Genomic DNA, 15,805 nt, shown 5'->3' on the forward strand with positions numbered 1-15,805 from the left:
GGTGGTTGTTCCAAAAGCAGGCTGAATATGTGCAGAAGATATAGAGTCTAAGGATATGTAGTTGGTACATCAGCACTATGTACAGTATTTTATCTTTAGGTATTCCAACTGTGGAGTCATGTTTCTATCATATTTCAGCATGTCAGTAAAAGTTCTACCACCGTAATTTAAACTTGACAATTGTCTAGTCTATTGGAGTTGGTGTTCGTTAAGCACTGTCTCTATTTTTTGTGGACATAGCTACTTGATAAAAGAAGTCAGCTCCATTGATGCAAAGTAGAAAACAGCTTTGTTCACATTTAATAGAGCCATGAGCCCAATACTGTGAGCAAGACACAAAATTCAAGTACATAGGTCTTTTAAGAGAAGTTTCAAACTGAATGGTAGTCATCAGACTTGATACTTGTTTGTTAGTAGCATTTTCTCACCTGGAATAGGAGTCATAAATAACTGGGTACACTGTGAAGATTTAGGGATATATCTTGTGTTAAAAGCAACAAACAAGTTTCAGTGAAAATGCAATTCAGTGAGAATTTGAGCCACATCTAGGTTTAGGGAGTATTCAGCTGTAACATGTAGGCTGGCTAGTTGGGGTTTCTGTCCCACCCAGCACCCGACAGCCAGCAAGCCCCAAAGAAAATTACACAGAGATTTCCATAGGTTATAAAACTGATTGGCCCATTAGCTCAAGCTACTTATTAGCTCTTATAGCTTATATTAGCTTATTGTTCTTATCTATGCTAGCCACATGGCTCCATACCTTTCTCAGCAGGGCAGCTCACATCTTGCTTCTTCGCAGATCTGGGAAGAAATGGGAGGAATGGGCTTCTTCCTTCCTAGCATTCTCCTGTTCTCATTGCCCCACCTCTGCCTCTAATTCCTCTCTGGTTGACCCACCTATACTTCCTGCCTGGCCAATCAGCGTTTATTTAAAACATGATTGACAGAATACAGACAATTCTCCTGCACCAGTCAGCTTGGCATTACTGTAAACCAGGTATTGTGACCTAGAACACACTTCAGTACCCTTTATTCTCACCAGGTTGGAAAACATAGTAGGCTGAGTACAGATCTGGTAACTCTAAGTACTGCCAGTGTTGAGTTTGCTCTGCACACACTCCTAGTTTGGGAATAAATTTAAGTCATCATTGAGAAATAAGTGATAATACAAAGTCTCAGTTTATCTATCTATGAAGGCCCAGGAAAAGAAGGAATTAATAATGTCAGTCCTAAACCTATAGAATTTTTTGTTGCTATAATTTTTTGGAAGCTTATTGAGAAATAGAATTTCAGAGTAGTTGTGACCTTAAATAACACTCATTTAAAATAGGCCACCATGCATTGCAGAATCCCCAAAGAATGCAGAGACTGAAACAAACTTAATCTAGTTTTAATTATTTTTGACAGAAGAAAAAAATGACAATGAAATCTACCATCATTTATTCTATTCTAATAGTTTACACAAAGTTTGAGGAAGGGCATTTTACAAGGTTTTTCTTTGGGGGAGTGGAACATTAAAATCTGTTATTTTTATATTTTACTTTCATGCTTCTGGGGTTTGTGATAGAAATTTAATGTTCATGATTCTATTTTGCAGGATTAAATATTAAACAATATCACTAGCTAGATATGGTACATTTACTTTCCAAGTAATTGTGTTGTGGACAAACCTGCTACTACTGTTCATTAGCCTATAGCTTCATAAGATTCCATTTTCACTTTGCAACAGTGTAGTTTGGAAATTTTCCATAAAGTTGAGAGGAGCTGAAATTAAGAGTATATGTCCTTATACTGCCTTTGAGAAAATGGTAACCTGTTCATTAGCAAAGGTAGAAGGTCATTATAGCATGCAAGGACAATAAGAGCTGCAAGTCTTTAAAATAGATCAGATATGGTATCCTTAGATATTTAACATGGCTTTCACTTTTGAAAATTATCTCACTGTCTTATTGATAAAGTGATAGAAAGATGTTTAATATAAAAGATTTAAATTGTTAAAGAGAGCAAGAAGCATCAGGCAGTTCAGCCCAGTGATTGTTATTGTTAACAGTTTTCCATAGGCATAGGCAGTTAGGGTTGGTAATTATTTTGTAAATATAAATCTTGTTATACTTTCCTCTTCATGTTGTTTTATGAACCTTTCTGTGTTTTTAAAGTTCAGCAAAAGGAAATTTTATAATGCATGCCTACTCTTTATCTTAATGGATGTTTTATGATATAATCATCTATTTCTGGCTATCTGGAATGCTTCCAAATGTTTGGTACCATAAATAATGGCATGATATGGTCTCTTCACATAAATCTTTGTCCTCATTTCTGATAATTTCTTTATGAGAGATTCCCAGAAATGGAATTGCTGGGTCAATGAAAGTAAATATAGTTAAAGCTTTGATATTTTTCCAAATATGCTTTCAAAATGACTTTACAGATTTGTATACCCAATATGAGTTTAGAGCTGACCTTTCTCATAATACTCCATAAGATTTGCATGTTTAAATACATTAAGTAATTGCTCATCACTAGGCTAATATTTTGTAAATTGCTTACCATCACTTGATAAAAATATGCATTTCATTAAAAGTAAAATTGATGCATATTATGTTGCTACATTAAACATATTGATAATATGTAATTAAACAAAGTACATGATATGATATATACTCCATCACTGCAAATATATGCACATACAAATTACATAAAAAGCTTGATGTTCAATGAAATAAAGCCTAACACTAATGAGATATCACAATAACTGATAGCTGACTCTGTAGCTAATAGCAGTATAATATTGAGGCTTTAAAATCTATTATTTTATTTTTTAATAGCTGTGTGATGAGTTTCATAACTTGTAGAGTTAATATAAAGTGATCTTGTAGTCATGTAAGATGCTATTATGGTTCTGGAATTTATTGTGAACTCAGTTATCTAGTTTCAAATCTACAGTAAAAGTTACATTACAAATAAATCACTTAATCCTTAAATTTTGAAAAACAACTATATATTTTTGTGACAGAGTAATATGCATTTAAGGGAAGCTATAATTAGTAAGCATTTGATAACTTATTATTAAAGAAATAACCAAGATACAAAAATAGAATCTATAGTTTTTTTAAGTAAATTTTATTAAATTATAAAAGTTTCCATTTTCGCCCCTCTTCCCAACACCCTCCCACTCCCCCCCCCAGTTACACAATAAATGCACGTCTCTCTTTTTCTCTTTCTCTCTTTTCACAGACACACACACACACACACACACACACACACGGACACACAAATACATTGAGAAACAAAAGGAAATTTTCAAGTAAGCCTTAATTAGCAAATTAAAATATAAGCATAGATTAAAATTTGTCAAACAAAAGCTGATGGTGAAGAATTGAGAATGTTTTTACAACACAGGGCTGAATATTTTTTAATTGACTCTTGTATGAAATGTTTATTTTAAAAGAGTTATTCACCTTGCTATGAATTAAATATGCATTATTATAAAGGGCTGTGACTCTTTTACATATATTTCTGGGATTTCTCTTTTCTTACACACTCAGCGAATATAACATTTTCCGTTGACACTGCATGTTGAAATTTATTTTATCCATGCTTGGTTATACAGACATAATATAAGCACTCAGAATATTTGGGTAAGTAATTCTGTAATTTAAGATCAATTTCAGTTGGCTCACGATATCCTAAGTTGTAGACCAGCCTTTGTTACACACTAAGACCTTGTGCTTTTCTCATTTTAAAAATATGCTTTAATTGAGATGACATCACATGCCCTTTTTACTTTCTTCCCTCCAAGCCCTCTCAGGTACTTCATTTGATTCCTTCTCTGATGCTCATTTTTTTAAAAAATTTGTAGCATCTTTACCTTTTATTATTGTCTTATCATACACAAAAATTGATATATGTATATTCAAATATCTATCTATGTACAGATATATATTAAATGACTTATCAAATAAATTTTTGTTAGTGGTGCATATATGATTTCAAGGCTGATGATTCTGTATTGTACTACCAGTACAGAGACTCATACCCCGGGGAGGTAATTCCCCTTCTCTCAACAGCCATATGCTGCCTACAACTCTTTGTCTAGAAATTTAATATAAATTTCTACCTATTTACATTAACATATTCTTTGAAATGGCCATTTTTATGTTCATGTTTATGCAGCTATTTTTAGGAGAACGTGGTTCCACAACAGCTTAGTCATGTCTCTGTGATGCTCCCTGTGCTATAGAAGCAGGAGCTATGGTGTATATTTATTCAATGAGTCTTGGCTCTCCATGAAATGTTGATACCTTGTGTCCTTATGTAATTTTCCTGTGATGTTCTCTATTTACTGTAAAGAGAGGTTTATTTGATCAGTAGTGGCTCTTACTTATATGTGGGTGTAAGGATAAGATTTATAATGCTATAAGGAATTATCTACCTCGTTACAACTTATATATAATCTTTACAATATGGTCATTGTAGTCTGTATAATCCTTTTTAAAAAAACATAACAGTAAGTCTAATGTTTGATCTGGTTATAAAACTTCTTGGAATATTCCAGAGAAGCCCATGTCCTACCCCACAGATACTGTTCATCAATGCTTTTTCAACCTATTCATAACAGCCAGGAAATGAAAATTACCTTAATGTCCTTTTTAAGAGTTGAATCGATGAGCAATATGTGCAACAAATACTATTCTGTTGTAAAAAAAAAATGAAAGTGTGAAATTTGCAGCTAAATGGTTGGACCTAGAAAAGATTATATTGAGTGAGTTAACTCAGACCCCACTAGATCAATACCACATGTTCTCTCTCATCTGTGATTCCTAGCTCCAAACCCTCAGACGTGAGTATTCAACATGGAGTAACCACAGAAACAAGGAAAGCACACAAAGATTGAGTCTGTGTGTGTGTGTGTGTACACGTGCATGTGCATGTGTGGTGTACTTAGAAAGGAGGTAGAAGGATACATACCATAAGGAGTTTGGGGAAAAATAAAGGAAGAAGGATCCGACTGGAAAGGAGCCAGATTTTTAAGAGGGTGAAGACTCAGGATGGGGGATCAAAGTAATACGAAGGCTGTTTGATAAAGCCTCACAGAATCAAATTATTTTATATTTTTCTAAAATTGTATTTTGCATAATACCTCCAATAAAACATTTGTCTTTAATTTCCTGTGTATACTTAAATTTATTGAGAATTTCATCATATTTGCAATTTGCATTTCTCCTCCCCCTCCAACTGATTATGTAATGTTTCAGGATATTGCACTAGCCTTGGATACACACACACACACACACACACACACACACACACACACACACACGGTCATTTCTGTGAGCCTATCTTAGATTTCACTGACAAAACTAGAGAAGAAATGATAAAGTTAGAGACTCAGCATGATACTCACAAATTGTCTGCCTCACATACACCAGGACTGACATGCCTACCTTCACTATGTGTGCCAGAAGAAGCACTGTCCTCTGGATATTTGGGTTTTACTCTGGTCTGTCTGTAGAGGCACACGGTGAGACTGTGATGTTTGATTCTGTCCTCTGCAGATCCTTGTTATTGTAGATACATTAAGTTTCACAGTCAAAAGGAGGAGCTAAAGTTGATGCACTTTTCTTTTTCTAGAAAAACGTGTTTGACACAGTCTGCTTGCTTTATCTTCAAACTCCCATCCCAGCCAGATTCTCAGAGTTCTGCCTGCTTGTTTCTCATGTTTTACACAGGTAACTTTTGAAACGATACTATTCCTAAGCTGGTCATGAAACATCCTTGCCTTTTATTTTGAGGGAATTAAGGATGATTGATATTTCTAATTAAACTTATAGAAGAATAATTTCTCACTTCATATAAGTATAATAAAAATAATTGATAACCCAAAAATATAAAATGCATTCAATTAGAAAATGATTTCTATTATAGAAATCAAAATTTGATTTTTGGCAATAATGCTTTTCCTCATATCATTGAAATTTTAATTAATTGTCATTTTCATCCAATCTATTTTGATGGTATTCATACTATTTTCAGAAAGTAGGTTCATGAAATTATTTACAAAATCTGAAGGTTAAAGAAGTCATTTTAGCTTTCGGAGAGGCAGTTTCGGTTTCTCTTTCTCTCTCTCTTTCTCTCTCTCTTTCTTTCTCTCTCTCCCTCTCCCTCGTTGTTCTTCTCTTCTTCTCTCCTCCCTTCCATAACTACTAAATAAATATCTAACCTCAAAAAAAAGAAATTATTTTAGAAATCATTTTCTGTTATAATTTAGAAAGTATGTTTATTTGGACAATAAATATTTCTTTGAAAAAAGAAAATATTTCAGTTTGAAAAAGTAGAGGACTGGAACGTATATTTAATTGCCTAGACTAAACCAATATTTGAAAAAAATTATTTTAACTTTGACAAAGAGAAATTAATTTAAAAGATAAAGAAACCCAATACTTTATTTCTTTATTTTATTTCCTTACCTTTTCTCCTTTCCTTCATTTATTTTATACAAAATCCTAGCCCATGAAAAAGTGCTACCAGAATTCAGCTAGGATTTTTCCACAATTAATCTCTGTTGAAAGAATCTGGGAGGAGAGGAAGAGTAGAAATTTTTAGCAAGATATATGTTATGTAAAGAAGACTACTATTCTCATAATGCATATTTCAAAACAATGAGAAATGATTCATATTATTATGTATTGGTTAGGCAAATTTGACATACACATTAAAGAGATTTTTGTGTTATAATAGAATATTGAAAAAGAAACTATGTATGTTAATGCACAGGTACTTATATTTATATAATCAAGTATCAGTAAGTCATATATACATTTTATATTTAATTACATGTTTGTAATAATTACACGCTTTCATATATGTACATAAATAAGAATTAATGTGGTTCATTAAAAGTGCCTATATGGAAAATTAAACAATCTTTCTGGTTTTTAAATATAGACCTTTCTCTTATCTATTTTCTAAAAGCACTTTGAGATCTTAACATTATAATTTTATGGACAGTAATCATAAACATGCTGAATTTTCAATTAAAATTTGTTTTATTGCTCCCAGAAGATGAAGAATGTGAAAGACTGGTGACGGATGAAAACGACCGATTTCTCTCCCCCTAATGACTCTAGTCATCAGTCTTTCCTGAAACTCCTGTAATATTTTTGTCTACCCAGTGAAAATAAAGTTCAGCTCTTGTTTTTAAAAAATGCTTCTCTGCTACATTGACATTTCACTCTTGAGGGAAATCACATCACGGTGAACACCTGCTACAGAAATAGAGTGTCCCCGTTAACTCTGAGAAAATGTGCTACGTACAGTGTTGAGAAAGAGAATCATAATGATGAATTTCAAGCTTATAGATGACCAAAAACTAAGCTCAATTGCAAATACATTTTTCAAAAAGCAAACTATAGCAAGTTTGTTTTTATGACTAAATGATATATCAAAATTTCTTCCTAAAGATTAATGATCATAAAAGAATAAACCAAACAAACTTGTCTTATTATTCTCCTGTGAATCTACTCCAAGTTGGGCTTTCAACAAATATGTCTTGTAATGAAAATTCTAAACTATAAAGCCTAATCTGAGGGACATGGCTTGTCCCACACGATACAGTGGCTCCAGCATAGGCTTATGACCCTGTGTTGATGTCTTTGGTCTCACAATGACCTCCACAAGTTCAGTAAAACCTGAGGCTAGTGAAGAAGCTAAGTTAAAACAAGATAGCACTTGACTTCAATGGAACTAGCAGCATAGCCTCTGGCCCAGAATAACAGTCCGCCAAAAGGAAAAATGACAGGCCAATCCTGCAATGATTTAGTGCATTATTGATCATCATAAATACTTCCACAAGAAACAGACGTGAGCTTTTTCTAAATTAATATTGAGCATAAATAAAACTCAATCAATAAAGTAAATTCAAATATGTACAAATAAAGGAAACATGAAAAACCAAGCTATGACACCTTCCTAAACAATTTCTAATAGTGCATTTGTGGTACCAACTGAGAATGTTCTGAAGGAATTCCTAGACACTTAATTTAAGAGAATAATTATAACTATGTCCAAACTGCTCAGAGAAGGCATGGCAGCATTTCGAGAGAACAATAATAGGGATTTGAGTAAAATAGGAAAATCAATTGAATGTATGGCTAAAGAATGAAATAAGGAGACAGAATTAATGAAGGAAAACCAAACTGAAGTGAAGAGGGAAATGAAAAACTCCATAAGTTAAATAGAAATATCAGTGAAAATCTTAGCTTTGCTGTTGATATTACCACATTTGTATTATTACTCCAACACTTGATAAACATTTAATGTGTTTTCATTTTCTCGTTATTGTTAACAGTGCATCAAAGAACACAGAGGAGGGTGTATTTTTATAGAAACATTTGGATCCCTTCACTTTTATTACCAAGAGTGGAATACCTGGATCTTGTGGCAGACTTTCATTTAAGCTATTTGAAGAGCACCCACACTAATTCCTATAAGTACCTGCTCCTTTCTTTCCCAAGAAGCCTTGAAAGAGGGTTCATCTTCCCCTCTCTCTTCATCAGCAACAGCTGCCATACATGTCTGATCTTAGCCATTGTGATTGGGTAATATGAAATCTTAAACTAGTTTTAATTTGTAATTCCTTGATAGCTAATATTATGTACTATTCAAAATATTTCTAAGCCATTTGTGTTTTGCATCTTTTTTTTTTGAATATACCCAAGAGATGCCCTAACATACTACAAAAGCATTTGTTCAACTATGTTCATAGCAGCACTATTTGTAATAGCCAGAACCTGGAAACAACCTAGGTGCCCTTCAATAGAATAATGGTTAAAAAAGGTGTGGAACATATACACATTAGAGTTTTACTCAGCGGTAAAAAACAATGACATCTTGAATTTTGCATGTAAATGGATGGAAATAGAAAACGCTTTACTGAGTGAGGTAAGCCAGACCCAAAAAGAGGAATATGGCATGTATTCACTCATAAGTGGATTCTAACCATAATTAAAGGTCTTTGAGCCTATTATTCGTGATCCTAGAGAAGATAAATAAGAATGTGTTTTGTATCTTAATAACTATATTTAGTTAATGTCCTATTTTTTATTTTTATGTTTTTAAGTTATTTGTGTTCTGTAGAGGCCTAAGCATTGTGATTTGTTATAGGTAGTAAAGATTTTTCCCCATTCTGTGGGCTGCCTTTTTAGAATTATTATGTCCTTTTTAGTTTCATGTAGTTGTCAACTTTCATGCTTTGTGCATAGTTTAAATATCCTTTCCTGTGCCTATAAGTTGAAGCATACTCTCTTCTTCTTTTCTACTATATTCAGTTCATCAGGTTATATGATGTGGTCCTTGATGCATTTGGAGGTGAACTTAGTGTAGTGTGATAAATATGGACCTACTTTAATTCTTTAACACACAGCTATCTAATTTCTCAGGAACCATTTGTTGAAAATGATATCTTTTCGGTTCCATGTAATTTTGACATCTTTGTCAAAAATACTAGATGTCCATCAGTGTGTGGATTTATATTTAGGTCCTCACTTTTATTCCATTGATATTAATATCTGTTTTTATATGGATGCCATGATAATTTTACTTCTATAGCTCTGACGTATAACTACAACTGGGGATGGTGATATATGTCTTTTATTTCCTTAGTTGAATTTATTCCAAGATATGTTTGAGGCTGTAGTGAATGATTCTCTTTTTCTTATTTCTTTCTCAGAATGTACTTGCACATAACCAGAAGTGGAGATAGACAAAATAGTTTAAAGTTTTCTTGAAATAAATCCATGCATATTTGACTACCTGATTCTCATTAAAGGACCCAAAGAAATATTTGAAGAAACATATTCTTTAATCGATAATGTTATAGAAATATATATATATATATGTATGTATGTATATATATGTGTGTGTGTATAAGAATAAGATTAAAATTTCCTTCCTCACTATGCAAAAATCAATGAAAATGATTAAGATCACAAAGTACTATCTGAAACTTTGAAAGTATTTTAAGCAAACTAGGTAAATACTTTAGATAGGCACATAATTCTGTATTTCTTATTTGAAGCAGTTCATTTGTCCAATCGTTTATAGTTGACTTGACGTTCAGCATAGCATCAGATAAAATCCTCACACCCAATAAAGAAACCATTAATAAAGTGATGACATAGCATATGCATGGCAGACAATCTTTTCACTCGCCCATCCTATACTCATCAAGAATATACATAAAGAGAATTCAAAAATTAAATACCAACAAACAATCCAATCTAATAAGTGGACAAAAGAGTAATTTCTAAGAAGAAATATGACTCACAAAAGGTCAGTATATATATGTGATAAATTTCAAATATCCTTAGTGATCAGAAAAGCAAAAATGAAATCTGTATTGATATACTATGTCACTCTGCTCCAAAAGCGTCTCATTATGAAAATAAGCAAACAATCAAAATGTTGGTAAGGCTACATGTGCAAGAGCATCCATTCATATTTGGCAAAATGTAAATTAATCCAGTCACTATACTAAATAACTGTCTTACGATCTATTTGTTCCTAATTTGAGAATGTATAAGAGGAAATAAAATAAAAATACATCAGAGATACCAGCACACACTCAAGCACACACACACACACACACACACAATACAGTATTATTCATAATATCTAGGTTACAGAGTCATCGTAGGCACCCATGGTGAAAGGTGAAATCTGGATTGCCTTGGAGACTCTAAGATGCAGGAGACGCCAGGGCTATGGGAAACCTTCTAAGGAGAGCTGCTAAGAGGAAGTGGAACCAGCACGCGGAAGAAGTGTGTTGCAGGCAACAACGCTGAAAGGAATTGTAGAGCTGAGGAGTGCTTTGGCGTCAGACATGGAGATGCAGAGTTTGAAGTTTGTCCAGCTGATATTCAGCTTTGATTTTATTTCTAGGATTTCCCTTCCCTACTTTTTGGAACAGCATTGTGTACTCTGTTCCATTATATGTTGGAAGTATGTGGTCTTTAGATTTTGAATTTATAGGGAATTTCACTTAAGAGATTGTAAGATTCTCAGAAGGGACTTTGAAGTTTGAACTTTTAAACATAATAGACTCCGAGGACTTTTGAAGTTGGAATTGAGTGCATTTTTGAATTATGATATGGCTGCAATCAATTGGGACTAGGGACTGGAGTGTGATGGTTTTAAAAAAAGGGGTCCCCCAAGGGAGTGGACCTAATAGCAAGTGTAGTTTTGTTGGAGTAGGTGTGGCCTTGCTGGAGGAAGTGTGTCATTTTGGTGGTAGGTTTTGAGGTCTCATATATTCTCAAGTTATGTCGAATGTCACAGATCAAACCCTGCTGTTTGCAAATTAGGATGTAGGACACTTGCCTACTTCTCCAGAGCCATGTCTGCCTGCACACCATCATGTCATGCCATGATAAAAAGGACTAAACCTATGAAAATCAGTATTTTTCCTTTACAAGTTTGCTGTGGCCATGGTTTCTCTTTACAGCAATATAAATCCTAACTAAGATATTAAGTGATTTGTTAAACAACTGTCAATATTTCTAGCAACAGATAGCTTAAATTTCCCTTTGTGTTAAATCTCTCTTATACTTTATTCCTTTTATTCTGTATTATTTCACTCCATGCCATTGCCACTAGTATTTACGAATTCAATATTTGTAACTACATGGTGATGTATGTTTCAAGTATGTTCACATCTATTTCTATACCTGTCACTGAGAATTTTTGGAAACGTGTGTAGCTGAAGGAAGGAATTAAGGACAAAACAGCAGAGCTCCATCTAATCCTACAAGGAAATCTCTTCAGATCCTGAGAGTGTTGTATGTCTTAAAACCTCTCTGAGATAAATGGTTTTCAGTTGTCTACAGCTTATGTTTTGTAAGCAGTAAGTGTCTAGAAAGCCTTCCGTCTCCTTGCTCCCCTTCATCTTTTAATAACTGACATGTTGTGATCTGTTCTAGAATTCTTGATTTTTCCTTTCATCTTCTTTCTCAATCTTAATAGCATTTAGCTGGAATTTTGTATAATTTCTCTTGCCTGCTTGAAGTAATGCTTCGACTTTTATTTTCAAACAAGAGTAGGATTTTGTTTGAAATTTCCTTTCTGTGGGTTGAAACAAGCTAAATTAGCTCTTCTCTCAGCTCAGCTTTTAATCTCTACAATGAAAACACTTTCTGATATTGTTCTTTTGATAATACTCTGTTTCAATTTTAATGAAATGACTTTTGGTAGTGATGAATTATTTATTGATAGAGACATTGTGAGTTTTGTTTTTAATATTGAACCGTGAGCTAATAGTTTAGTTTATAAAACATCACACTGTGTTTTTTTCCCAAAGTGAAATAATGTCACTTATGTATTGGTTAGTTTTCTACTGCTGTGATAAAACACCATGACCAGGGCAACTTATAGAAGGAAGGATTTTTCTGGGTGTCTCTTTCCAGAAGAATAAAATCTACCTCCACCATTAGAGGGAAGCCTGGCAGGAAGTGCCTGGTACTGAAACAGGAACTGTTCACATCCTGAACTGCAATAACAAAAGAAAGAGTAAAGTGCTGATGTGGGGAGGCTTTGGAAACCTCCAAAATCACCCCCAGTGACACATCCCCTTCAGCAAGGCTGTAGATCCTAAGCTTTATAAAACAGTGCCACCAACAATTCATGCTGCCATCTATAGCATCAGGCAAGGTCTGAAGCCTCTGCACCTGTGCTGTGAGGAGATCAAACCTGTTATCTGTAGTGTGACCTGAGGGACATCTGACATTTGCTTTTTTCTCTAAGCTTTTCGTTGCTTGGTGTTTTATGAGCCTTTGTAAGCAAGCTTGCACTTAGAGCCACAGACTCTCTGTGTAGCTTTGCTAATATCATTTCAAGGATAGGGGATTCTCATAAGCTTGTTTGTACTTGTGGTCATGTGCTAATGCTCCTGGAATATATAGGAGGTCTAGTAGTATAGTCAGATCAGTATCAGGAGTACTTAATTCTCTATGTGTCTTTGTACGTTTTTTCTTTATTGTGTTTACTGTAGAAGAATAGATTTTTAAGGAAAAATACTAGAAGATCAAATATTTTAAACAAGTGTCTTATTTTCAGTGTCCACTCAGTGCTAGATAAAAACCTGAATAAAATCCAATCTGGTTTGTTTCCCTTCAATATTACATTTATAATATTTTTATATAGAGAGTAGTGACCTGACATCATCACAGAGACTGATTATGTGCCCTTTCAACATTTACTTCTATATGCATGAGGGTGAGACTCGAAAATAGATGTTCTCTGTGAAAGTGAAGGAAGGCCATTGGCAATGTGGCAGGTAAGAAGCTGTAAAAATAGAATGACGAGTCAGGTACACTTTCCAAGTGTAAACTGCCAACGAGCTGTCAACTGCCAACAGGCATTACAGCTCCATTCTAAGAAGGCCTCACATCTGAAGTGTTTAAACATCTCAAACTTCACTGAGACATCAGGATATGCTGTTTCTCTGGTTGTCACTCTCACCCACTTCGTGCTATCTTAAAATAAATAAAGACATATTCTTGATCTGCGTAATATTCTCTCAAAATGTACATATGAGAAAGAAAGTCACAAAGAAGCAGAGAGAGAGACAGAAAGACAGACAAAAAGACACCGAGAAACAGAAAAAGACAGACACACAGCAAGACAGAGGAGGCTCCCTAGAATATTGCCGCATGTTATATAACTGTATGCATTATATTTTGGTTAATAATTTTATGCAGTTTTTCAAATTTTATTCTCAAATTTATTCATATTTCTTGCTGTGTGCTATTTGGTTCCTGATATCTTCAGCTTAATACAGTCTGTGTATACTAAGCACATGTTTGTGATTTGAACTAATTCTAAGCTTAATAATGGAAAATAATGAATTTAGTTTCAATGATAATAAAAATATTTCCTTAAAACTTATTTCTTTAAAGAGGCCATTTTACAAGCAGAGAAGAAATCTCATCTATAAATGGCCTCTCTAATGTGTCTACCAGTGTATTTGAAAAGTGTCTTGATTTTGACTTTTAATTGTTCTGTTATGATTAAAACTTCATGAAATTTCTTCGACTTTTAAACATGGGATCGAGGGGTGGGGGAGGGTTAATTCTGTGTTCCTGGTCAAGGGTTATTCATGTTTGGCTCCAAGTAAACTATCTGTCCTATCCTTTGAAGTAAAAAAGAAAATATTTCCTTAGATTTCCAAATTCTTGCCATTTCTTTTTCACCTTCATATTTTTCTTAATTCTTTTAATCTTTTATTACTTTGCCTCGGGGAACAGCTACATGGATATTTATTCACTATAGTAGAATGAGCAAATTTAGGAAGATTTAACAAAGCTCTTTTTCTTTCTCCATTAAAAACTGGCTGAAGTGACTTATTTGGAAACCAGTCTATTGGTTTTCTTTGTAACTAAGTAGAATGAAAACTCATGAACTTTTGCCAAACATCTGGTGAGTAAAGATGTTCCCAAGAAGAAGGTGTTTCTGTCACTACAGAAATGATGAGTAGAAGTAATAGCATCTGCTATTTAAAGGTTGCAGAACATTGGTTTCCTTTGTAGTTCTAGTACAAAGACATTATGGCGTTAAATAATTGGTAATTTTGAAGCTTTTCCTCAACCACAAGTTCTGATTATTCATAGGGCTCTTTGATTTTTCTACAGTACATTCTTTAACGTAGTAAAGAATATACTGTACTATTGTTCAGTCCCTCTATTTGATACAGCCTTTTAAATTCCATAAGTTTCATAACTACTCAGAGTAATAATGTTATAAAGAAGTTGAAAAAGAAAAAGTAAGCTTTAAATGAAAAAATAGTTTAACCAGGTATAACAAAGAATTAACAAAACATCATGATGTACCTTTTCAAATGTTTGGGTGTTAGAATTTTTAAACATGTACTTAGGAGTCCTAAGCGAGTCATTTTTTCTGTTTATCAGTAACAAGGAATAATGAACTCTGTTGTCCTTGTGTTTAATTAACTTTTTCATAATGACAGAGCTTTATAGAGAATAAGATCTTCCTTCTAGTGTCATCCACGATAGCTAAAGGCCTTTATTTTCTTCTTCTATAGTATTTATAATGAGTGCAATGCCTTCTTTGATGCATATAGACACCTGTTTCCCACAAACATAAATTCTTAGATATTCTCCAGTGATTGTTTCATATACATTAGCATTTGGTTAAACACATGATCTGTTTATCTTTAAAATAGTGGTCCAAGGGAACTTGGAGAGAAAGTGTGTAGAGGAAGAGTTCATAAGAGTTAGAGCAAATGTGGGGGTGAATATAATCAGAGTACATTAAAAGCACTCATGAAGTTCCTAAATAATTAACTAAAATAAGTTTTAAAAGACCTCATTATACATGCTTTCTTTGGCAACATATATTCTAAAATGTAAATAATGCAGAGAAGATTAGTCTGGCCTTATGTAAGGATAACTCACAAATTCACAAAGTATTTTATGTTTTTATGTCAGCCTATAAACTACATATATAGTTTAATGGAAAGTCCCCATTTGTGCCAATAATGCTGATAATACTCTAAGAATTTAGACTGCCTAACAAAAAAATCCCAACACCAATCATGAGAGGCCATCTTTCAAGTTATTGGTCAGGGTTGGGTAAAAGATTACGGAAATAATACAGGCTCTTTCTATTGCCCTTGAATGTCCTGAGATGTGAAATCTAAGTCCCTATTCCTCAAGATTCCATGCTCTTCAAACACAGAGTTCATAGTCATCTGAGATAGAAATGAACTGAAAGTCTTCCTAAAGAGGGCCTTTCA

At 33.7% G+C, this 15,805-nt stretch overlaps 1 non-coding gene across 1 annotated transcript; it reads left to right on the forward strand.

Annotated features, from left to right (window-relative positions):
- Positions 1-15,384: 15,384 nt before the first annotated feature.
- Positions 15,385-15,490, forward strand: LOC125412718 (U6 spliceosomal RNA). The gene has a single exon (XR_007235668.3). It is a non-coding gene; the product is annotated as a U6 spliceosomal RNA (small nuclear RNA).
- The last annotated feature ends 315 nt before the right edge of the window (positions 15,491-15,805 follow it).

This window comes from Myodes glareolus, chromosome 3 (genome assembly GCF_982192425.1).
Source record: "Myodes glareolus chromosome 3, mMyoGla1.1, whole genome shotgun sequence".
Classification (NCBI taxonomy): Eukaryota; Metazoa; Chordata; class Mammalia; order Rodentia; family Cricetidae; genus Myodes; species Myodes glareolus.